General features: G+C 44.2%; 1 protein-coding gene and 1 long non-coding RNA gene across 12 annotated transcripts in view; one reads left to right on the forward strand and one right to left on the reverse strand.

The window, feature by feature from the left end:
• Nucleotides 1–24,435, forward strand: part of AUTS2 (activator of transcription and developmental regulator AUTS2) — a 778,310-nt gene that overhangs the window by 549,693 nt on the left and 204,182 nt on the right. The window lies entirely within an intron of this gene.
• On the reverse strand, nucleotides 16,905–21,817 carry LOC135283768 (uncharacterized). Of its 3 annotated transcripts, none has more exons than XR_010349411.1 (2): nucleotides 20,025–21,817; nucleotides 16,905–17,382 (listed from the first exon to the last, which is right to left on the reverse strand). It is a non-coding gene; the product is annotated as an uncharacterized LOC135283768 (long non-coding RNA). The 3 variants fall into 3 exon arrangements; XR_010349412.1 differs by lacking the exon at nucleotides 20,025–21,817 and adding an exon at nucleotides 19,594–19,727; XR_010349410.1 differs by lacking the exon at nucleotides 20,025–21,817 and adding an exon at nucleotides 18,043–19,580.

Here is a 24,435-nt window from a genome sequence, read left to right on the forward strand (position 1 = left end):
TGTACTGCTGTTTCTTGCCTCAACCCTCAGAAACCCCATCCACGCTGGGTTCCTTTGGACCTAGGCACAGTGCAGACAGACAGAGCCATCCTTACTCCCAAATCTTTTGATATAAATTAATGATATTGTATGACAGTGAGGAGAAATTAAATATAAGTAAATGCAAACTTTGAATAGGGAATGGTTTGGATTGGAAGGGACATTAAAGATCATCTTGCTCCACCCTCCTCCCCATGAATAAATAAATCATTCATGTCAGGAAATATAGATCTCCCTGATCCCATGCCAAGTACTCAGAGTTTTGCTTTGTTTTATTCCTGCTTTCGGTTTGTTTTATTTCTTAGTTAGGTGGCTGCTGATGGTGATTTGTGTTTTGCTTTTGCACCAAGGCTGCCCCTGAGTGCCAAGGGACAGGAGGTGTGGGGTCAGGGTGTTCTCCAGGGCATTCTGGAGCCCAGCAGTGCTCCCTGGGAGCAGAGATCTCCAGGATCCTCTGATGCTGCTCGCCCTCATCCCAGGCAGAGTCCCCTGGGGCAGAAGGTCCCTGTGGGACCTGGCAGGTTTGCTCACAGAGCATCTCCCAGGGCTGCTGGGCTGCAGGAGCTCCTGCCCTGCCCAGCCTCTGCAGGACTGCTGCCTTGTAGGATTCACCCCCTTAAAATCCACTGAGAGATGCCTGAATCTGTGATTCTTGGCCCAGAATGTGATTTCTGGGGGTCCTGGGGCAGGAAAATGAGGGGTGACCACTTGGCACTGTGCATTCCTGGGGTTTTGGCTGATGTGACAACTGAGGCACTTTCTATGTTTCTTTTCTGTGCCTGATTTATATGTATGGTTACAAAATACTTATTTAAATTAATGATTGTCTTTAAGTAATTTAATGCTTGTTTTTGTTAATGGGAAACCTGACTAAAGAGCTTTCAGTGAGCTGCTGTAGCAAATCATTACACACTCCCTGCTACTTCCTGTGGTCACATTAATCAGAATGGACTCATTGGCTACTAATGCAGATGCTGCATGTAATTCAGTATAAATTTATTGTAATTTACCAATAATTAGTGTCCACTTATTCTAAAGTGCTAATGACACAATAAATGAATTCCATTTGGTATAGGGGTCACCCTACTTTGCAGACACTGAGGAAAATAGAATGGTTTGGATGGAAAGGACCTCAAAGACCCTCTAGTTCCAGCTGGTGCTTCACAGCTCAAAATGGCCACAGTGCTCCAGGGACATGAGTCCAGCAGCATTTCTGTAGGTATTTCTTTAAACAGGTGGTATATGGACTGATTTCCTTTCTAGATTTAGGGACAGTGGCTGTGTGTCATTTGGCCTGGGCTGTGGGATGGATTGCATCACTCTGGAAAAGCAGGAAAGGTGATGCTTTGGACTGCTGGGACAGGGAGAAAAATCAGAGTGCTCTCTGTGGCTCCATGAAAGAGGCTGAGGGGGCTGAGCTGAGCACTGGTATGTGTCTTTCCAGTAGGAATAAAGGACTGAAGCTGAAAATGCTCTTTACTCTGCCCTTTTTCACAGGGGAATGGCACGTTTTTCTGGAAGTTCATTCTTATTCATAAGACTATTTTCTCTACATAAATTCACTAAGGTTTAGTCAAAACTTCCCATAACCATATTGCTTAATATATAATTTGTTTACCACAATATTTGCCATACCAGCTAAATACATTAAAAAATAATACATTGAATAATACATAGAAAATTACTAGATGAGCAGGAACCAAGTCACACTTAAGTGGTGTGTTGAGGATGTTTTGTGAGCAAACAGCAAGTCCTAGAACCAAAGCACCTCTGTATAACATCCACTTCAAAATGAAGCTTTTCTGCTGGAAACATGAAGCTGTGGGCTGCAGAGAATAACAAGCTGGAGCTGGAAGTGGACAAGAGTAAACGCTTCGATTCACATTGAAATGATTTCTCCTGCCTAGTATAATTTAACCTGCCCACACTGCTAAACTTCTGTATTACACAGTCCTGTCAGACTGTCAGGAGGAATGATAAGCCTCCTGGAAGCCTCAGCCTGTTACACAGGGAGAACATTCCAGCCAGCATTTTCTTGCACATTTTTAAGACTTTTAGCTTGGTCTCTCAAGTATAAAGAATACCCTACTTCATGACCCCAGCCTCTTGTTAGTTGATAGATGAAATCTTTTCTTAAGCTGAGTCCCTTGTCTATTATGTTTGCAGAATTCAAGGTTTCTCTTTAAGCTTCCTGGCTTACTGCCAGAAGTCCATGGCTTTGTTACCCAAAGAAATTGCCTTTTTATTAACAGGAAGAGAATCTCTGCAATGGCAAAGGTGCCAATCTGCTTCCAGGTGAGGGAGAACAATTTTTAAAGTGTGATCTCGTACTTTTGCCACTGCCAATAAGTACAAAAGAAAAAATAGCAAAGAACTGTTATAGTGGTTGGGCCTTTTTTGTTTCACTGTTTGTTTTGTTTTGGTTTTTTTTTTAATTGAAAAGCTGGAATATAAAATAAAAGCAAAATACAAGCTGTAGTAATTTCTGTGTTTTCCATGTTCTTTTAATATCAAATTTCTCATCACTATAAACTGTAGTCTGCATACCCAGGAAAAATGCACATAAAGTAAGCTGGGCTTTGGCTTCAATCTCATCTCAAGAACTTGTGCTGTAAAACAAAGAAACTCCTCTCACATGTACATCTCAGTAAATTGTGTTCTGGACACCTGAGCAGGGATGGCTGTGGCAGGTTTCTCTGTAGGAGGAAATTCCCTGTGCCATCCAGGCTGGACCTGGCCACTACAGCAGCTCAGCTGCTCAGGACTGTGCATCACCACTGATTTCTCTGTGCCTCACCACAGAGTTTTACCTCTGCCATCCAAGTGAAGGAAATCAATCAAATGAGGCTTCCTAGGGCTTCTCATTTAAGAACTTCAGGGTTTTTTTTCATGTGACTGCTTACTCAGGACCCAGCAGCAGAAAAAGATTCCAGGCCACAGCTAATCAGACAAGTGATTCCACTTACCTGAAGCATCAGAACTAGTTAGGAAGAGATTCCTCTAGCAGGAGGCATTCATGCCTATCTGTAGATGTTGTTAAAGCCTTTCTTTATCTTTAGATAATGACCAGCTAGTGCACTTTTCTGGATTTCAGTAAAGATGGCAAATAATTGAGAGGGGTGGAAATAATTAATTTCAGCACAATTGAGAACCAGTTGCAGTGACAGATACTTTATTTCACCTTTTTGCAGGAATCACTGTGTAATAAAACTCCTAAGCAGATTTTCACAAGTGCAGAAACACTAATTCACATTTGTAAGAGACTGAGAGGCAGAAGGCCCCAGCAATATGCTGAGCAATAAAGCACCATAGGGTTATTTAACTGATTGCTGCCTACAGGACTTGGATAAATTTCTAAGGACATGAAGAACAATGAAACAGTGAAGCAGGAAAAAGGGAATTCAAGATAAAGCACATTTTGAAGAGCTCTTTAATTAGTTCCTTTAATTAGTTACAGATTCATATTCTAGTATGTGTTATTTCCCACCACCATAAAAGCACAATGAAAGATTCCCATGTAAAATGCTCTTTCCCCCACTCTGGAGTGTCTTGCTTTAAAACCCACACTAAGTACCATCACATTCCCTTCTTTCTTTTGCTAATATTGACCTTGTAAGGGGCTAGACTTGCAGTTGTTATAAATCAGTCCAACACTGATTGCTACTGAGCTTTCTTGATTTGCATCAGCTAAGGCTCTAGCCCGAGTGCATCCTCTGAGCATGAAATGAAGACAGAAGTCTGTGCTAAATGAAGTTGACCCTTTCCTTTAATTTGCAGTCAGTGGAGGGGCTCCTGGAACTTGAATTGCCAGGGCTGTGTCATTTGTGTCCCTTGGACAGTCACAGTTCAGGTCACACTGCCAGACTGCCTGATTGAAATCCTGAGCATGTTTGTTCTGGCCCCATTTTTATATCTGGGGTAAAAAATTATCTCAGTGCCCTTGCTCAGGTGTCAGGACAGTTAACAGGGAAGAGGCTGTGATGGGCAGGGAAGTAAAACCTGCAACCCATCTCATGAACTGCACTTCTCCCTGGCAGAGCAAATCTCTCCTGGTCTTGCTCCTAACAAATCCAGCATCTTTCCTCTTTTTGCACATTCTAACATGAATCACTTGTAGTTTAAAAGTCTAAAAGAAGGTGATGGGAGTGTAACCACTGTGGTCTGTCATAAGAAGGGTTATGCTATGGCACATTCGTCTGCAGGGGGGGTTGTGTGTATCTTTTAATAATCAGCAGCCAGCCAGATCTCATCTGATGTCCTCTCAGAAATGTGGGATCCTTTGTGGGTTTGTTACCTTATGTTAAGCATTTCCCAGGAGTGTTGAAGTGCTCAGTGCTGAGATATCTTTGTGGTTTTCAGCTCAGAGTTCTGATTGTGAAGACGTGAAGGGAAGAAATGATTGGGAGGATTTGTCACCTGGTTTTGTTTGAACAATTGCTTTTCCCCCTTGGTCAGATGTGGGACAGAACAGGAATCACCTAAATGTAGATAGATTGCAGTAACACATGACAGTTCTTTATTGGTTTCCATTACCTATGCTGCTCATTTCCCCAGAGGAAAGGACAGCTAATACTGTATATTTTTTAACATAAACCAAAGGGAAGGATAAGCCAGTGCATATGAAACGATGGCTCTTTATTCTCCATATGCACTGAATTGAATTGCAATTTCCTCCTTTCATTTTCTCTTGGTTCTCTGTATGTCAGAGCAGCCAGGTATGTTTGTAGTCCTTCCCCAGCAGATGATCACTGAAGGCCCACAGGTAATGAGTGGACACACGTGGTGCAGTGGCAGGGTTTTCAGGCACAGCTCTGCTAATGAATTGATGGTGCTACAAAGAGGCTGGGGGCAGCCAGGCCCCCTCTGGACAGGGAAACTTTTGCATGCTCCCATTTTAGCTTATTGCAAACCCTTCCCCTCTCTGCTGTAGGTATCTCACACCTTTATTTAGATATTTCTTTTAGCCTTCTCATTGTATCCGTGTATAAATCCAAGATCTGTGTATCTGAGGAGCTCACAGTCAGTGCTTTCCCTTTGCAGACACCAAAACTGGGCTTCTCCCTTCTGCACTAGTGCACATCTTTACCAGGTGGGGAAAGCAGCATTTGGGAAAGGTGTTCAGAGGTGCAAGGAAGAATATGAGGTCCCAGTGAAAGAAGAGGCCAGCTGAGATGGCCTGGGCAAAATCTGTGTCCTGTTTTCTCCTTTTCCCTCTCCCTTTTCCTCCTTTTCTCCCTCTCTCCTTCTCCCCCCCCTTAACAGGTTTTCTAGCTGTTTCTTTGAATAAAAAATTAATAACGGCAAAAGCTTGTAGGTGGTCCCTGGGGTAGAATAGTGGCTAAGGATGTAACAGAATGATTTGAACAAACAGTCTCAGGAGGATAAATGAAGTGCTATGAGTTCTGTAAGTAAAGGGAAAATATATATAACTGAAAATATTTGCCTAGTTAAGCAACTTCTATAATAAAACTTTAGCCACAGCATTAGCAGCTTGAAATGGATTTTTAAGCCCAGACAATCTAGGAGACTATATTTAATTTTCTTAATAGACGTACAATGTTGAGATGTCCAAATCATGTGAATTCTGAAGGACAAGGGTTTTAGATGGCATTTGGATGCCTGGAGATATAAATAAGTTTCCTATGGGATTTTTGGAAGGGCATAAGCAAATCAGGCAGCCCAGCTAGTTTTGATTTTAATAGGGTTGCATATCCATCCTGCTTTTGTGCCTCCTCCTTCCTGCAGGGATTTACCTTCTCTAGCACAAGACAGTTTAAATTGATATTTGGAAGTCCAAGTCACTTTGCTTATAGAAAATGTACCCCTGAGTTCCTCAGAGCCATGCTGACAGCCTGGAAGCTGGAAGCACAGGTTCAGTGCTCTGCCATGGGTCATGTGTGGCCAAGCAGCAGCCCCTGTGCCAGCCCTGCCTGCCAGCCAGCCATTCCCTGTTCCAGCCTCTGGAACACAATCCCTGCAGCTCAACCAGCATGGCCTGGGCTGGCTTACACTTAACAGACATTAACTGAGGAACTACTTTGATTTTCCTAGGCTGCTACATGCTCCTCTCCATAATGCATTGCTGCAGAGAACTCCTGATTTCAATATAAAACTTGATTTAAATATAAAATATTTTATTATATAAATATAAATTATATCTATTATAGAAATATGGAATATTTACATTATATATTTTAAATCTAACACCTGGGAGTGGGAGATTTGTGTAGCTCCCACTGCTCCATGGTTTTCTGTGCTCCAAAGGATCCTGCCCTTCTCTGTCCCAGTGACCTTGCTGTTGTGTCCTGGGGACATTATCAAGGATTTCTGCCAAACTCCAATGAGCCCCAGCCACGCTTCCAGCCCTGATGACTGATAATCTTGGAAATGGCAGTTAATTGGTGAGAGCAAGGCAGGAGCAGGGCCCCTCTTCCAGCCCTGCTCTGCAGCATCCTGCCAGTGCATCTGGGCTCAGAGGGAAGGAGCACCCCACCCTCCATTCCTTTTGTTCCTCTCTTTGTTAAGTAATTAATCTCATTCTGCTGAGATAAATTTTTCTATTAAAAGGGAAAAAAAACCCTTCAGTCAAAACAACATTTGGGGGAGAGGAGAAGGGAGGGGGAGAGGAGTCCTCCTCACAGTTTGTTAATTGGTTCTTTCACCTGACAGTAGTTTGTGTCAATTAACTTGATACTCAGTGAAAGTGAAATTAATCCACCTGGGTCAAAAGCAGCTATTAATTTTTAATCAAAACAAAATGCTCACTCGACAGATTTGTAGCTCCACTTAGAATAAACAAGATACGCGTGAGGCGGAACGTGCCACGGCTCCGCTCCTCCGAGGGGCTCCTGGGGATCATTGCTTCCTCTCCTGCAAAGGGCAGAGGTGAGCCCACTTGGCTGCTAAGGACAGTTGTCTTCCAGAGGCTGTTCCGTGCTGGATGTGCAGTCTTTCCAGGGTGTTTCCCCCTTGTTGCTCCCAAACCCTTCCCATGGTGGGTGAGCTGTGGGGTGTGGGACAAGCTCCTCCCTGCCCTGCTGGGCTCAGGGCATCCCTCCCTGTCCCTGCTCCTGGGACACACCCAGACACAGCCCTGTCCCTGCTCTGTGACACATGGGGCACCCCATGGCACCTGCAGCCCCCAGGAGCCTCTGCTCCAGGGCCTGTGTTGGCAGAAGAAGGGGACTCTCATGGAGAGGAGCCTCCTCCATGACAGGGAGCTGGGAGCACAAAGCTGTCCCAGGATTTCTTCTGCCCCATGCACTAAAACAATGAGGGCAAAAGTCTCATGGAAACTGTTTTGCAGAAACCCACAGTGCTCCAGGTGGCTGGTCAGTGTGTTCAGATTTATCCTAAACTTAGGCAGAAGCAAAAATTTGGAGTTTGCTTTTGTGTATGAGATGCATTGGGATTCAATGCTATTAATAATGACCTGTGCCAGACCTAGGCCTTAGTTCATAGAATCCTTAAATGTCCTGAGCTGGAAGGGACCCCAAGGATCATCCAGTCCCACTCCTGGCCCTGCACAGACACCCCAACAATCCCACCCTGGGCATCCCTGGAGCTCCTGGAGCTCTGGCAGCCTCGGGGCCGTGCCCATTCCCTGGGGAGCCTGGGCAGTGCCAGCACCCTCTGGGGCAAGAACCTTTCCTGAAATCCAGCCTGAGCCTGCCCTGGCCCAGCTCCAGCTGTTCCCTGGGTCCTGTCCCTGTCCCACAGAGCAGAGATGGGAGCTGTCCCTTGGGAGGAGCTGCACTCTCTGATGGGGTCTGAGCTCTGGTTCAGCTGGTGAGCTGAAGGAAGTTGAGGTGAATTATGCTTGAGGTATGTACAGAAAAGCCAACTTTCAGATCTCCTAAGGTGGTTTGAAATTCCTCTTTTCTCCTTTCTGTCTCTCTTTTGGTCTCTTCTTCTTGAAAGCTTCAATCTCTGTGAGACTCAAAGGGAATGAAAGAAGAATCCCTCCACTTTGCTCTGTACTGAGCATGTAGCAGCAGCCCTTGTAGGGCTCTGAAGAACAGATTATTTGGGTCACACAAAAGGTGGTGGAGTAAGTGCAGCCTGAGGGGCAGAGATCCAAGCAGAGCTGGGTTCCTGTTCCATGTGTGGCACAGGGAGCAGCAGAGAGGAAGCAGTCTGGTTTGTACCTGTGCTGCAAAGGCCAAAGATACTTCAAAAATATATTTGGCATTGATTTTGTGGAAGGAATGTTCTATTAGGAGTGCTGTTGGGCCTGACTCAAAGTGCTAGAGATGCCCACATGCCCCAAGTGTCCCTGCAGGTGCAGCTTGCCAAGTGAATCCAAAAGGACCACGGTGGGACAGCCCCAGCACCTGCCAGGAGCCCTTGGAGAAGCTGATTGTGGTTCTGCAGCCAGCACAGCTCACCCCAGCTCTTCTGGAGATGACAGATGGAAGATTAATAATGAACTGGGAATAAACTGTTCTTCAGCGGGTCCAGGAGGGAATTCCCATGGGAGCTCTGCAGCTGCTCTGTTGTGGTAGGAGCCCTGTGTGGGATTTTTCTCTGCCCTGAGCACCAGCTGTGGTGCTGGGCAGGGGAAGCAGCTCACTGGGCACTGACCTTGCCCAGGGGGAGCTGGCAGTGGCTGGCATCTGTGCTGGCACTGCAGTGAACGAGCAGTGGGAGACTTTAAATGAGGAGGTGTCAGTCCTGCTGCACCCTGCAGTGCCTTGGTCCTGTGCTAAAGCAGCTCACTCAGACACCCACAGCTCTTCTCACTTTCTCATTACTTTGTAGACAATAAAAGCAAAATATTATCTGTTGGTTGTCAAGGTATCAAGCCTTAGAGGGGATTTTTCCCCCTCTTTTTTTTTTTTTTTCTTTCCCCAAGTAGTATCATGTCTTGGGATTTTTAGACACTAATTGGATTTTTTTTTTTTATTTTTTTTTTTACTGCTGTGAGTATTCTTTTGTGAGGTGAACCTGTCTGCACACTAGAGTGCTGGGGGCCATTTATACCTGTGCAACTTATTACTGGATCCTTCACTGATTTAGCCAAATGAATCAGAACAGTCCCTCCATCTGCAGTAATTCATTAATCAACAGCAGCTCACACTCCTCATGCAGGGGAGCCTGATCTCATGTGTGATGCTGCTCTTTCAGGTGTTCCTCTTTCCAATCTTGTAATTAAAGGAAATCTGACCTATGTGCTGGAGTTAATAGATATTTTTATTACACATGCTCGAAGACATAAAATGGTTGCTCATTGTTCCTTCTCTTCCAGCTCTGTCTGTCTGGTCCACTTAGCTGCCAGGATTGCCTGGAGAATGTGTAACCTGGATTATTGTTAGGATCCTAACAGAAAAGAATATATTCTCCAGTGACAGGGAAAGGCAAGTGAGTGACACAGGAGTGACAGCCTCCTCCCATGTCACATATGCAGAGGATATTAATAGGCAGCAGCAGGACAAGGATGTGGTTCAGAGCACGGAGGGGCTGTGTCTGTCAGACACCAGAGCAGTAGAACCAATAATAACAACTTTATACAGCCAGACAGATTAGCTGGAACCTGCCATGCCCTTGATGTTCTTGTGGAAGGTGCCTCAAAACCTGTGGTGAGCATAAACCACCTGGCACTGATTGTCTCCTCATTCCACAGAGGAGATCTTCAGCAGCAAAGGGACCCTAAAGCTGGGATATCCCCTGTGTGCTTCATCAAAGGGGTCCAGCCAAGTGATGGGTTGTAGGCACTGCACCCTGGAGCATCCCTGGGTGCTCTTCCAGGTGCCTTCCAGGCTGATTCTGCCTCAGCATTGTGAGAGGACTGCCTCAGCTGCTGTGTTGGTGTGGCACAGAGGGTAGTAGCCCTCAGGAACTGCTCTGCACCTCACCCTGTGTTACTGGCCTTTAGCCATTCCCTCTCATTCCTTCTTCTCATCTTTTTTTTTTTTTCTCTTTTTGTCTTATTAATCATTCCTGTAACAAAGAGTGAGATTGGTAGAAAGTGTGATGCTCTGACAAGTGGAAGCTTACATTTCTGATTAGTTATTTGTATCTCTTGTAAATAGGTAATTCCTTTTTTTCCCTTTCAAGTTAATGTAATTTAGTTGCAGAGAGATTAGGGAGCTTATCTGAACTCGGGGAGGAAGTTTAGTGTTCTGAGGCTTAAACCTTCATCATCAGAAATGTTGCTTCCTCCTTTGCTGCAGCTTATAACAACCACATCAGGTGCTCAAACCAATAACATGCATCCACACAGAAGCCTGTCCCCAAGTCTAATAATATCTGTAATGACTTGGATGCAGGCTCTAGCTGGGGATTAATGACTAACTGGCTTTAATGGGCCTCAGATCATCAACTGCCTCTCTGTTGGTCATTAATCCCCAGGAAACAGCCCGTGCTGAAACTACCATTGCTTAATTAGAACATGGTTGGCCAGTTGCTGCACAGCCCTGGCTGTGGCTTTGGGGGAATAAAGGGAATAAAATGGCTTTATGAACCTGTTGAGTGTCAGATGGACCTTCTGCCATTCTCCATGTGCCTAGAGACAGCATCCTCAGGGACAGGCTGGAGGGCACACTGCCTGAACTCTGCCTCTTCATCATTGGACTCTTTTTCTGGCTCAGGACAGTGCTTATTTCACTTCAAGGCAGAGAATCCCACATTCCTTTAGAACTGCTGGTAAGGTCTAAATGGCAGTGAACTGTATTTTTTCAGAGATGGTGAGAGTGTTTTTAATGGAAAATACCAGGTTTAAGTCACCTCATTCACTGTGGTGCAATAGCATGGGTTCTCCCCTCCTTCCACATTTCGTGTTTATTCATTGCATTCTTCTTGCTAGTCTAGAGCCATAAGGGAAATACATTTCACCTCTAATTTTCTGAGAAGAATAAAAGATATTTAATCCTTTCCTAGTCTGGATAAATATCGGTGTGATTCTCCCTTGCCTTAAGACATGGAAAGCTCCTTTACTTTTCAGAAGTCTTTGACCACTGTTTGTTCAAGCCCCAGTTTGAAGAAGATACTTTTTCAGTGGTAATATTAATTAATCATCACGTCCCCAAACCCTACTTGTACATGCTCTGAATGTGATCCAAAGCCCAGTGAAATATTTTTTTTCAGTGGGTTTGGATCAGGCCCTAGAAGCACCTGGGTATGATGAATGAAGCTCCCCTCTGCTGGGTATAAGGCTTGGGCTGTCCATGGGATTTGTTTAATTAAGTTTATTCTTCCTAACCTCAGGCTGATCCCTTGTTTTGATGGCCTGTGCTCCTCTGCTTCCCATTATCCCTGAATAGTGTTTGATGCCAGAACACAGGGGGGAAGACGCTTTTTCCTCAGCCTCATGTGAAATTCTGAACATTTAGACATCTTTAGAATATACTACACACATTCCACTTTTATAAGGCCAGTATAACACTCCCAGAAGTTTGATGAATCCCAGGAGGTAAGCAGAGTCCTCGTTAGCCTGTTCTGGATAAGCCCTAATGGCCTGGCCCCAGAGCTGCACACTCACTCCCTGGGCTCTTTATGAGCAGTAGCTGAGGCCAGGTCACTGAGAATGGAGCACCATCAGCCTCCACACAGCCTCTCCACGGGTCTGGCTGCCCACTCCAGCCTAGTTAAAATTTTAGGAGCAGTAAATGGGGAGATCATGAGTATGAGGTGATATTTTGACTGGTATTTCCCAACTCCATGGATCCTGCAGCACCCATTAGTCTCCAAATGCTTTCCATAAGAGCACAGCTCCACAGCTTCCAGGACAGCTAAAAGTGGAATCTGCAGCACAAATCCACGGCAGGAGGTGATGGACAGTGATCACAGCACAGTCTGATGCTGCCTCCCATGCTGTCATCCACAAATCCTGGGGCACTGCCATGAGTTGGAACTGCACTGGAGAGCCACTTACGATGCTCTTGTGAAGCACACAGATATTTGGAGCTTTATCTAAAGATTTGTGGGCTCCATGGAAAAAAGAAATGTGTAGAGGTGGAGTGGAAGGTTGACCATTTGCTGTGTAAAACACCAGACAGGACAAGGTCACCAGAGGTCACTTGCTTTATTTCATTCATCCCACCCTGGCATTGGAGGAACCACACAAGCTTTTATGCAGGTTTTGTTTGGTTTTGATTGGGGTGATGGTGTGCAACACCCCATGGCACTGAAATGAGTAGGTGTATTTATAAATCTTTAAGTTACTTCTCAGGAAATATTAAGCATATTATCAAGAGCCTTAAAACCAAGCTTCATCTGTAGAAAATTGCCTCACGCTGTGACTTTTTCACTGAGAATTTGAGTCCATTACCTACCTATTAAGCAGTTAGGAGATCTGATTTTAATGTCTGTAATAGAGCTTTTAATTTTAATGGAAAGGAGCAGTAGCAGATGCTGCAGTGAAAAATTTCACATGTTCCCTGCTCTTGTGGAGCTGTCCCAGTTGCAGGATTCAAACCAAAGTATCTTCTTTTGTCTTCCAAGGGCAGGAGTGGGATATGGTAAAAGCTCTATCAGTGCTGAGAGCCCAAAGGGAATCCAAGCACCATGTAAATGCTGTTTCCACCTGAGTTCCCAGCTGCATCTGTGTTTACACAGAGTACAGGGGCTATGCTGCTCCTGTGGCACCCAGGAGAAACCCACCCAAATGGAAATAGGCCATAAATGGCTTGTGGGTGTCCTTATCCTTTCTGCCTCCTGGCCTGTGGAACAGTCCTTACCTCACTCACCTTGCTTTCATGTCTTAGCATCCATGTCTTCATTAGAGATAAGAGGAAGAAAATCCAGAATATTTTGCTTTGAGATAATCAGGGCTTTGGGCATTTTGTCTTCCCACTTTGAACTGTGGTTGTTATAGAGAATATCAGTCCTCTTCTCCCAGACACTTTCTCACTAAATACTAAATTTTTGGGAGACTCTGCCTGTTTGGCAGTGTTTTCCTTCAGCAATTTGATAATTTCTGTGCAGCATCTGGAGAGTCTGGTTGGTCCCAGCTCTGAGGTGAGCTGCAGGTGTGAGACACAAACCCACCCAACCAAGGTTATGACTGCACAGGCTCACATTTAGGGACAGAGATCTGTAATATTGAGCTCCCAGACCTTTACAATCTGAGCTGTATTTGACCAGCTGGAGCACCAAGTCCTAGCAAGCAACAGAAAGCATTTAAATCCATTTATATTGATGCAGCCAGAAGAATAAAGTGTCTGCATGTACCCTGAGATTAGCTGATATTCTACAGGCAAACTCTTTCACCAATTTATCTATATTTCAGTCCCACAGAAGTGGATCCTAGCTGGGAGACAGAATTCTGCTACCCAGAAAAACAACCCAGTTCCCAGTGAAGGATGTTCTGGGTTTTGCAAGCTCTTTGGAATGAGTTCTGTAGGAACTTTAGACTGGCTGTAGCAAAATAGGTCTGGACACTCAAACACTGCCAATACTAATCACTGTCAAAACCGTGTTTTCTGTTTTCCTTTTTTTTTAAAAAAAAGCTGTGTATGATCAATAGCTCTTTGCATTGAGCTTTCTGAATAGAGACAATATACACAGACTTTTAACATGCTGCAACTTCAGCACTGCTGGCACATTATAATGTGGTATTTCAGTCATCATGTCCTATTTTTTTCTTTATCAGTGGCTCAAGAATGGTATCAACCTATTGAATGGTATCAACCTATTATAAGGATGGTAAGAAAAGCTGAAATTAAAAAAAAAATATTCTAAAGCTATTCTTCTGATTAAATAAAAGGATAATATGCATTAACTATTGAAAATAAAGAATGTTTCCTTTTTGAATTCTAGATGGATGGGGCATGGAGATCTTTTTGTTCAGGTTGAGAGGCAGCGGATGTAGTGAGGGTACTTATGCAGAGCTGGGGTCCACAGGTCATATCACTGTATAAAGAATAAATAGGAGAAGGAATATGGCATTTAGGACCTAAGTAGCTGTTGTGCTCTGACAGATTTTTCATCCCTCTTAGAGTGCCATTTGGGTTAGATGCACTTTTGAAATTTCTTGTAATATTCAGGAGTCACAGATTTTTTGCGTTGTCCTTAAAACAAATAGATATTCAAGTCTAAGTGGGAAAAAGTGATTTTTATTTGCTTGGGATTTTCCTTTTACATAACTGTATATCATTCCTAGGTGGCCTATGGCTTTGGCATAGTGCAGCAAAGGGAGGCATTTACACCAAGGCCCCTCATCTCCATTCCCTCACCTTTTCTCTCCCAGAAAACCCCAACCTCTTTATCCTGCAGCTCCCAGTGCCTAAAAAGAAACAATTGTGGCTTAAGGAATGAGATGCTACCAGCAAACAGTGCAATAACTCTTCCCTAATTCAGTCCACTTCTCCAGCCACTGTCAATTACTCATATGAAAACCAATTTTAAGTGTATTCTTCAAGGTTAAATTCCCCTGAAGCCCGTGGACTGCTGCCAGGGGCTGTGAACCCTTCATGCAGGTCACCCGGTATCTGAATCTTCTGTTGCAAATCACTGCTCTCCCCATTACTCCTTTGGCATGTACCTGATTTGGTTGACATTTCCATAATTAATTTATAACAGCAATAACCCTGAGATAAGCCTATTTATAGATTTGTGCAAGCTGTATAAGACTATAGATAAAATCTTGCTTCATTAACATATTTAAAGTACTTGGGAGACTCTTGCCTGATAGTGTAGTTGGTGTGATTATCAAATTATACGATGGAAAGCTCAAGTGTTTAATGTGCATTCAGTGCCTATAAGCTGCTTTCCACTTGAGATCACAAGGGTAATTCAGGGGACACAAACGCCGTCCTGGGCTGTTGACCCAAGGAGTTCTGTGTACTGCCAGGCACTGTGGAGTTGGGCAAGGCAATTTCTCTTTTTCAGATATTTCCTTTCAGGAAATTTATGAATTCTTTGCATCCAATTCTCTGCAGTTATTTTTCTCCTTCTGTCATTGACATGAGTGCAAAGTCAAGGGCAAAATAATGCCAAATCAGAAATATACTCATTCAGTTCTCCCAGGTGTAAAAGTTATTTTACGGTTTGCATGCAAGAAAGATTTTGATTGTATGCGTTTTTTTCTCTAAACCATCTCCATTTTTTTTTTCCTTTTTTTTTGGTAACACAAAATGGAATTGTCTTTCCAAAAGTCAGAGATGTTGTGCATGTGAAAGAAGGAATTGTCTCTGTCTATGCTGTGCAGAGGAAGCTTTCCAGAGAAGGCAGGTAGGTTGAGTGAGAGAGAGGAAATCCGGGCTGTGGCAGCAGCATGGAAATGATGTTCAGTTTGTGAGGAAGGATACAGCACAGAGAGGACACAACAAGTGAGGTGAGTGGGGGCTTTTAAAAAATATGACAGAGCTTATGCCACGGCTCAACACTGGCACACTCCCTGATGAGTTCCTCTTGACAGAGGCATTGCTGAGATATTTTGCCACAAGCCAAAGTGTTGCAGGAAGATCTGGGTTCCCCAGAGGCTGTGCTGCAATGGAGATTAGAGCTCTGTGTGTCCTGCTGGCCCAGGAGCCTCTGGACCAGCCACGCTCCCAGCGCTCCAGATGTGCCCTGGGTGACTGATGGAGACTCCTCCTCTGTCCAGCTGCACAGGTAATTGCCAATCTGCAGCTGGCTGTGCTGCAGAGTTGTGCTTGTTACAGACCTTAAGATATTTAATTTGTAAACACTTAATAAAGCATAGCCTACAGTAGCTTGGCTGCTCTTATCTGTCAACCAAATCAAAATCAATATGTCCCCGGGGTATAAGCTATGATTGTCTGGGCTGCGGAGTCTAATAGGATTAAGTGTTTGGGACCTTCTCTAACATTACAGTCCACAATCCTAGTTAGAGAAAGTTAAAGACCAGCTTGCCACTGTAGCAGGCATGATTGCTTAGGGGTCTGAAAAATCATTAAAGCTTGTCCTCTTAAACGTTGATTGTTCCCTAGTGATTTATTGACAAAACACAAAAAGTGCTCTATACTGCACTCTAATTATATGTATGAGGCTAGGAAATCTCATGGGAAATTAAATAAAATTTACAGCTTGATGGTTTTATGCTCTTGGGAGACATACCTTCTTAATAAGATCTTATAGCTGGGAATATTTATGAGGTTAAAATCTGTGGGCTTGAGCAAAGACCTAACCTTTGCAAAGGGAGGGGCCTTTGTGTTTTTCTTTTGGTAAATAATTTCAGTGAAAAGCAAGGTAGGCAAAAATTACAATAAAAGGATATAGTAGGAATTACCTATATTACCTTTCAATACCTGTCAATAGGGGGAACCTCAGATGTGAGGAAGGAGCCAGGGCAGCTGCCTGCCCTTTGTGACATCCTGCAGTTGGTATTTGCACTCTGCTACCTGTGACATTCCTGTCATGGCCAAGTGAGCCCATGCAGAAGTTGTGAAGGCAAGGGACAGTCTAAGGATTTCTAGCTGGGGAAGGTGTGAAAATGATTGTTGCAGACATGTGCATGTGTACTACTGTGTATGGTTGGGAGCAAAATAATTCCTAACCATGGAATCAGAGGATATCCAGAGTCAGAAGGAGGTCACTGCAGCCCAGCTCCCTGCCCTGCACAGGGTCAAACCTGCAGATCTGCAGCCTGGGCCATTCTAAGTAAAACTGGGGAGCCCACAGTCCTTGGAGATGTGTAATAATATCATCTTTATATTTGGGAATGGTCAGATAGTTTGTGTTTGTTATCAGATCACATTTTAAATTGGCAGTTTGAGACCTAAAGGGGCTGCTGAGAGCAGGACATGGGTACAGTGTAATAGTGTCACCAAATTCCCTGGGACTAAATCTGTACAGAGTCGGCTGTATAAATAAAAGAAACATGTCCTTTTCTCACGAGCTGGAGCAATTATGGGAGAACACAAATAGAATCAAAGGTGGTAACAAAATTGGCCAGAAATCCCTAGTGAAGTTTTGACTGTTTTATTAAGTGGGACCCTTTGGAAGTTGGCCTTGGAGTAAAAACAAGAACACTTTCCTAGCGACTCTTGAAATGTAAAGGATAATTAATATACAGGACAATTCTCTCTAGGCCCTGAAGCAGTTTTTGATTAAGGCACTTAACTAGGACTTTGGAGAATTAGGTGCACCACTTGATTTTGATGTAGAGCAGCTTTGTGATACTGGGCAAAGAATCACATCTCTCCACGCCACAGTTTCCATGTGCAGATAGGATTGTGATCCTTCCTTTATCTCCCTTTCCTGTTGATCCTGTATTCTCTTTGAGGCAAGGACGATGTGCCAGGCTCCAGCACGTGGCCCCCAGCAGGGACTCTCTCTGTTGTTGTTGTCACAGGCACAACAAGGGGCTTGTCCTTTATCTCTGTAACTTCTGAACGTGTGCGGTGATAACTCTCACCAACTTTTCCCTGCTGTCATCTTCCTCTTGGTCCACAATGGAAACAGAAACAGCTTAATTAGAACATGCTTGACAGGAGTCCATGAAGAAAATATGTAAACTCTCCTGGTTGCACAACTTGATTGTTATTATGTTGCTAATTAAAAAAAAACAAAACAAAACAAAACAAAAAAACCCAAAAAACCCCAAACACACACCAAAAAAAGAAAAAAAAACAACAAAAAAACAAACAAACAAACAAACAAAAAAAACCCAAAAAAAACCCCAAAAAAAACCCCCAAAAAAACCCCCACTCTCTTGGTGTCCTTTTAAAAAGACGTGGGAAGGGGGGAGGGCAGAGGAAGGGTGTCACCTCCCCCTCTGTCTGAGAGATGATCTGTACTAATAATCTGTGCCCTGGACTCCAACTTCTCACCTCACTTACCTGGTGCAAATCAAGTGTAGCTCCATTAAAATGTATGAAAGTACTTGGATGCAAAATGCCTTGATGTTAAATGTAAGGAGAATAAACCTCTGTATATTAGCTACTCCTTCCCCCAAATCCTTCTAAATTCAGCAGCCATGTGAATCAGATTTGTGTTCCTGTAAGGCTGCCTTTTCATGTGATAGCTCCAATCATTTATGGAGCAGACTTGCCTAATTTTGTATCCCCCCACCCCACACTCCTGCTCCCCCCATGCACACACCTTATCCTTGCCCTCCTGCACACAATGAAATGTCTGATCAGTTCAGAGAGAGCTTAGAAAGCCTCTGCCTGGGATGAAGGAGAAATTTATTAGTGAAAGACAAGACTCCCTGATAATCAGGGAGTATTGAAATCCCTGATTTAATTTGAATATGGTACGGAGCATGTCTCTTCCTGCCTTCATTACTGCAAAGTCTGTGCCTGATAATGTGTCTTTTTACTTAAGGATATTATGCTGGGGAAAAAATGCTTGATGGGCCACTCTAGCTGAGGTGAAAAGGTTTTGGTATGTTTTAATAAAGATGGATATCACTAAGGATGTTTGAAATATGTGGAAGTAAGATTTGTTACAAGTTACAAATCAAAGCCTAAAAATGTCACTTATCTCCTAATGATACTTCTACACAGATTATTAATTTCATTTTAGGAGACCAATGAATGTTACATTTTTATGACATTGATTAAATGTCTCACTGCCGTCCTCCCATCCATCCTTTTCATTTTCAAAAATCCATATCCGACTTTAACAAAACCCAGCTCATAAATTTGTGTTTTACTGCTCACCAAAGCAGAGTTGGATGGCAATCCGCCTGCTAACTTTGGATTTGCACTCCTCTTATCTCTCAGAATCACTGGTCTGCCTCACTTTCTTTTTCCTATCCAAACCGTATTTCACACGTGAAATGTGTTTTTCAATATTTCACTCACTATCTTACATCTAAAAATGTGTTTTGGCATAGACAGCCTGGCTGGTGCCACCAGGACTTCAGAGAGGGGCACAGGAGCTGCTGCTCAATGACTTGAGGGAAGCATCTTGAAATGTTTTGGTGGTTCCTGCCTCCCCCAGTGGGAGCTGCACCTCCAGCCCTCCGGTCACAGGCAGGGATTGATCCTGCAGGAGACACGAGGTGTGCAAAATTCCCTCCCTGCACAGACTGACCTGTCCCTGCCCCGAATATGCTTGGTTGACATTTAGGCAAATTCCACATAGTGCCAGACCACATTTGTGACATTTTCCTTTCTTACTCAATGGCATTGAAGTTGTGTGAGGGAGAGGGACAGAAACTTCCTGTCCCTTCCCCACTCCTGTTTGTCACCTCCTCTCCCACCCAATTTAAACTCTACCTCTGGCCTTACCACTTGCATATTTATAGTCTCCTGATCTCTGATGGGTAGAGAAAAAAATCCCAAGGGAAGCAAATTAAGGCCAGCTCCAGTGAGAAGAGAAAGCCTTGGCCTTAGCTGTCCCTAACTTCAACCCCGCAGTAGGATTTGGTATCTTGAACACTGTTGTGCTGCTGGGAACAAAGTCAAATTAGCAGCAGTTCACATCAAACAGACAAAATCTAAAGAGAGCAGCAATGTTCAAAGAGTGTCTAATTGATATTGATTTTAACCTGCTTGTCTTAAACATTACTTCTCTGTTTGAGCTGAGCCTCCTGCCAGGCCCGCATGCCTCAGTGCAGGGGTGTGAGCAGGGCCTCGGTGCTGGGCTTCCCTCTCTGCTTTCCTTAGGGTGTGCTTCACCAGGGATGGCCACAGCTCTTGGTACCTGCTGTTCTCCAGCCTTGTGACAGGGACAGCCACAGTGCTGAGTGCAGCAGGAGCAGCTGGCCCGTGCCCCCAGCCAGGTCAGCTCCCCAGCTCCATCCCTCGGAGGTGTCGCTTTGGGGGGCAGCTCAGGTGAGCTGGGGCGGTGGGTGATCATCAGGTCCCAGGGGAATGCCCAGCATGGACCACGGGCAAGGGCCAAGCCGAGCTGCTCGGGCTGTCCTGGAGCTCCCCCAGCTCAGGAGAGGCTCTGCCTGCGGGGGTGATGGCAGCACACACCAGCTCTGGTCCCTTCTCCCTCCTCCCTCTCCCCTCACGTCGCACACTCAGACACATGGGATGTTTCATAAAGAAAAAATATGGCATGTTTACAGAGAGAAATTTCAAGAAGTGTTAATTTAATATGCTAAAGTGTTCCCTTCAGCATTTTACCTTTGTTGTTGTTTTCACAAAACAGCCAAGACTAAATAATGAGCCCAGAGCTGTGCCCTTTGGTAGTGTGATACCTCATTACCCACGAGCGGCCTCCATCTGCCCTCATGGCTGCACAGGGAGCCATTACGATTATGATGGAAATCTCAGAAGCCATTACCAAGATGCAACAGAGGGCCTACTGCAGACAGCCTAATGGACTAATTTGTAATTGGGAGAGGGAAATGACTTAGCGAGCTCAGGCTTGGTTTTGATGAGTGTGGAAGTGCGCATGCTAAATGTGATAAATGAACAGGAATGCTTGTTTGCGCAGTGGGTTTTACAAGGCCTTCAATCTCTCCTGGGGATCGGAGGCGTGCTGACAAGTCTTGAGAAGCGAGGAGGAAAGGGCTCAGGGGAGGCGAGGGAGATGCAAAGAGAGTAGCTAAGGATAAATCGGTGAGGAAAACTAATGGCAATAAAAACCCAAGGAAATGGCTGCGTCTGCCAGGAAAGCAGTAATTAGGATGCTTTTTGCGTGCATATCTTTAGCTATTAAAATCAAAACTGAGTGTGCACCATGGCATTTGCTAAGTTAAAAAAGAATAAAAGAAAATACCATGTAGAATGAAAGGCATGCAGTGTTTTAAACCTGCAGCTTCAGTCCAAAAGTGCAGCCATGTCTATGGTCAAGCCTGTTTGTTGAGCATAAAGTGCTGGTGTGAGAGAAGAAGGGATTCTTTCATTGAGGATCCTTCACAAAACTCTGCCCCATCCCTGGAAGTGTTCAAGGCCAGGCTGGATAGGCTTGAAGCAACCTGGTTTAGTGGAAGGGGATTGGAATTGATGATTTTAAGGGCCCTTCCAACATGAACCATTTTATGGTTCTGTGATTCTAATAGAGACCACAAATAGCTGCAGTGGGAAGGTCCCGAGGCTTTGCCCTGGCAACACAAAAGTTAGAGAGAGTAACTGTCCCCAGACAGACCAGAGGAGAGTATTGGAACCTGGTTCTGGGCACTGCCCCAGCTCTGTGGAGGCTGAGCTAGCTTTGGTTTGAGGTCTGCAGTGTGCAGGAAACATCAAGGCAATGCATATGCCAGGGTCACTGCTGAGTTTTGTGTGGAAGAACCTTTTGGGGTGTTTTTTTTCCCTCAATCTGTTCCACTGCTGCGACGCAGGAGTGCGTGCATTGCCCTGAGTTTCTGTCAGATCTCTAATTGTAAGGATTGCCTGGAATAACACATGCACAAAGATTCACACGGCATGGGGCCCAGATGTTTGGTTTCCTCCTGTGGTTTTGCTTATACCAGGGCAGGATTCACACCAGTCACTTTTAAGTTTATGCTTAGGTGTGTTGTGTAAGGTTCTTGTGCAGCTGTGATTAGAGGTAGTTTCTCTCTGGTTTAATATACTTTGTCTATTTGAGGCACAGAGCAGGGGAGAGTGATGAGAGCACCTCAGGATGTGCACAGGTAACCAAAGCTTTTGAAAGGTCAAAGAACCACCTGTGTGCTGGAAATGGCCCATGCCCAGCCCAGTGAGGGGGTTTTGTTTGTTTGCCAGCTACTGAGGGAGATCCCAGAATGGCTCAGACCCACTGGACACTGCAACATCCAGTGAATACTTCTGCATTTTTAGTCAAATGGCACCGTGGTTTATTTCCTTCCTCTTCTCCTCATTTTTCTCCCTGAGAGCATGTTACACACCATTATTGCTAGACAAGGAATCATTTATGACATAAAGGTGCCCAGCTTTAAGACACTAAAGGTACAAGTCATTATCTGTTATGAGCTATAGACTTTTCCAGTTTACATCCATTTATCCTACGAAAGGGCAGATCATGGGCTGCTGCTGATGCCAGCACAGAGCTTGTAAATAACCCAACTGCCATTCAGCAGGCCAAAGTTAGGAATTTATTTATTTATTTGATTGTTGTTCTTGTTTACTTTTTATTCTTGTTTGTAAATGAAAGAACATGTAATGTGGAAAAAAAAGAGCAAAACTTACATTTTTGTAGCCTATAAACACCCTGGTTCTGCCATGGAGTGGAGTCTGAGTTCCTGGATGTTTGTGCCTGTGGCTGATTGCTCCTGATGTGATGGGTGTGTTTTGGCGAGGGAGCAGCGTGTGACTCCAGAGTGCTGTTGGTGACTTTCTGACCCTAAGCAAATAATTTAATCTCTGAATATCTCCTGACAGAGTTTACAGTTCCATCTGTAAATAGGGGATGTTAACATTGTCCTGCTTGGAAGTCTGTCAAGAGGCTTTAATTCATCAATATTTGTGAAACACTTTGAGCTGCTGTATAAATACAAGTCATTAATCTGTCTTATCTAAAAATCTATTGAGGTTCAATCTTAATACAGACATATTCTAGATAACTTTGTTCTGTTGCTAACAATCGAAAAATCATTCCGAAACAAGTTTATGAAGGGGTCTACTGAAGCTGAGTGCATGTTAAAAAGAAAATTTAAATCTCCTTAATGTTTTGACTGCACTCATAAATGAGGAATGTTGTTCTGCAGTAATTCATACCAGACCTGGGGACATACAATCCCGTGCCTTTGGATTAACCAGTGTGCACAATGTGGAATGCACACCAGCTTCATGGGGGTTGCTGTCCTTATGCAAGATGCAGGAGGAAAAGAATGTCATCTGAAGACCAGAGAAAAAGAAACTACTTTTTTTTTTTCCCAAATTCACTCTGCTTTCTGTATATTTTAATAAGACCACAGAGATGGAGTCTTTAGGTAACAATAATGGAAACTTGCTCCTTCCTTCCTTCCTCCATGTGGTTTTCCTCTAACTATTGCTACTTGCTCCTTGTTGTCCCCACATCCCTCCCTGGCTTTTCTTCTCGTCAAAGTCAGCCCAGAGGCTGCAAGAATGTGCTACAGCCTTGGGCATGGGTGGGGAATTCAAAAAACCCTTATATAGCATTGAGGCCCTTATGAACAAAGTCTTCAGTGCCTAAAGCTTCTGCTTTAATACTCTGGCTCTGTTGAGCCTAAGACAATGAACCTCTGATGAGTATTAAACAATAATGTCAAAAATAAAAATAGGAACTAGTTGATTAATCAAAATATGTACATGGAAGTTGACAGATATAGCCGGCAGTATTTGACCTCATAATTAAATTACTTGTGAATATGTATGGATATGTTAATGCCTTTACTGTCTGATTTCAAAGCATTCAGTGTTCAAGAAAGTGACATTTTTGTGAGTAACTGTTTTCATTGAGTGGATATGTTCAACTAGACCTGCCAGACTGGGCTGTTTTAGGAGAGCTCCGAGGAGATCGTGCACATGGGAGAAGCCCCCAGACACTCACGTCAGTCATTCACTCACATTTCCCCTCTCCACCACTTTATCTTTCCATTTTTTCTGCTTTTCTTCTTCCCTGTCCTCCAGAACAGGCTTGCAGCTCCCAGTGAACTAGAACTACCGTGTTACTGATGCATGACCAGCTCTCTCTCCTAAAAACTGGAAGTGGAGAACACCACAGTAGGGATCTTCCTTGTGTGTAAATGTGCACAATCCTGATGAGCTCCATGATGCTATATTGACTTACACCAAATTCGAAATTAGCCTCTCCTTGTTGCCAGCTACACGTAGACATGAAAACATCCATTTTTTCTTAGAGTCTTCACGTGTGTGCTTATTAGAATTTCCCCTTTCCTTTTAGTTCTGCATTTTACCAGGAGTCACTGAAGACCCTTGGTGTTTGTAATGTGGTGATTTATCTTGGCCCGTTTCCATGGTGACACCTAAAAACGAGTCATTTCGAGGTGCTGACCTGTCCTGTGTTATTTCATACGTGTGAAACATCAACATTTTTACTCCTTTGGTGTTTCCTCTGAACACAGAGGTACGTCAGTGGTCAGAGCCTTTAATAAATAGCCGTGTGTGGGTGCTGTTTGTATTGGGAGGATGCCGAGGTGGTAACAAAAGCATCACAGTTACACAAGGCACCTGGGAACAAGTAAGGGAGAAGGAAAAGAACAGTGCAGTATAAAGCAGCCTCTTCTCTCATAAATACCTGGCTGAGAAGCAGCTGGGTGGAATATAAAAGTATTACAGTGTGGATGTGGATGTGTGTGAGTGACGGAGGGTCCAGCAGAAAGCTGGCTCTGAGACCTAAATGCTAAACTACCTGAAGTGGAGAGGTTAGAGTTTATTCCCAGCTCTGCTTACTGGGTCACAGAGAGCAGCTGGAGCAGAAAATTATATGCAGGAAGGAGGGTGAGGGTGAGGGGTAGCACTGGCTCTGGGGGCTGGAGGGAAATCAGGGCTGGGGCCCCTGTGCCAAAGTGGATTTCCTGGGAAGGGAGAGCCTGGCCAGAGGGAAGGACTGGGAGCAGCATTCAGGTGCCTTTGAAGAGAGCCAGTAAATGTCTGCATGGACACAGTGAACTGCCTGGTAGGGTAA

The sequence above is a fragment of the Passer domesticus genome, chromosome 19, assembly GCF_036417665.1.
Source record: "Passer domesticus isolate bPasDom1 chromosome 19, bPasDom1.hap1, whole genome shotgun sequence".
Classification (NCBI taxonomy): domain Eukaryota; kingdom Metazoa; phylum Chordata; class Aves; order Passeriformes; family Passeridae; genus Passer; species Passer domesticus.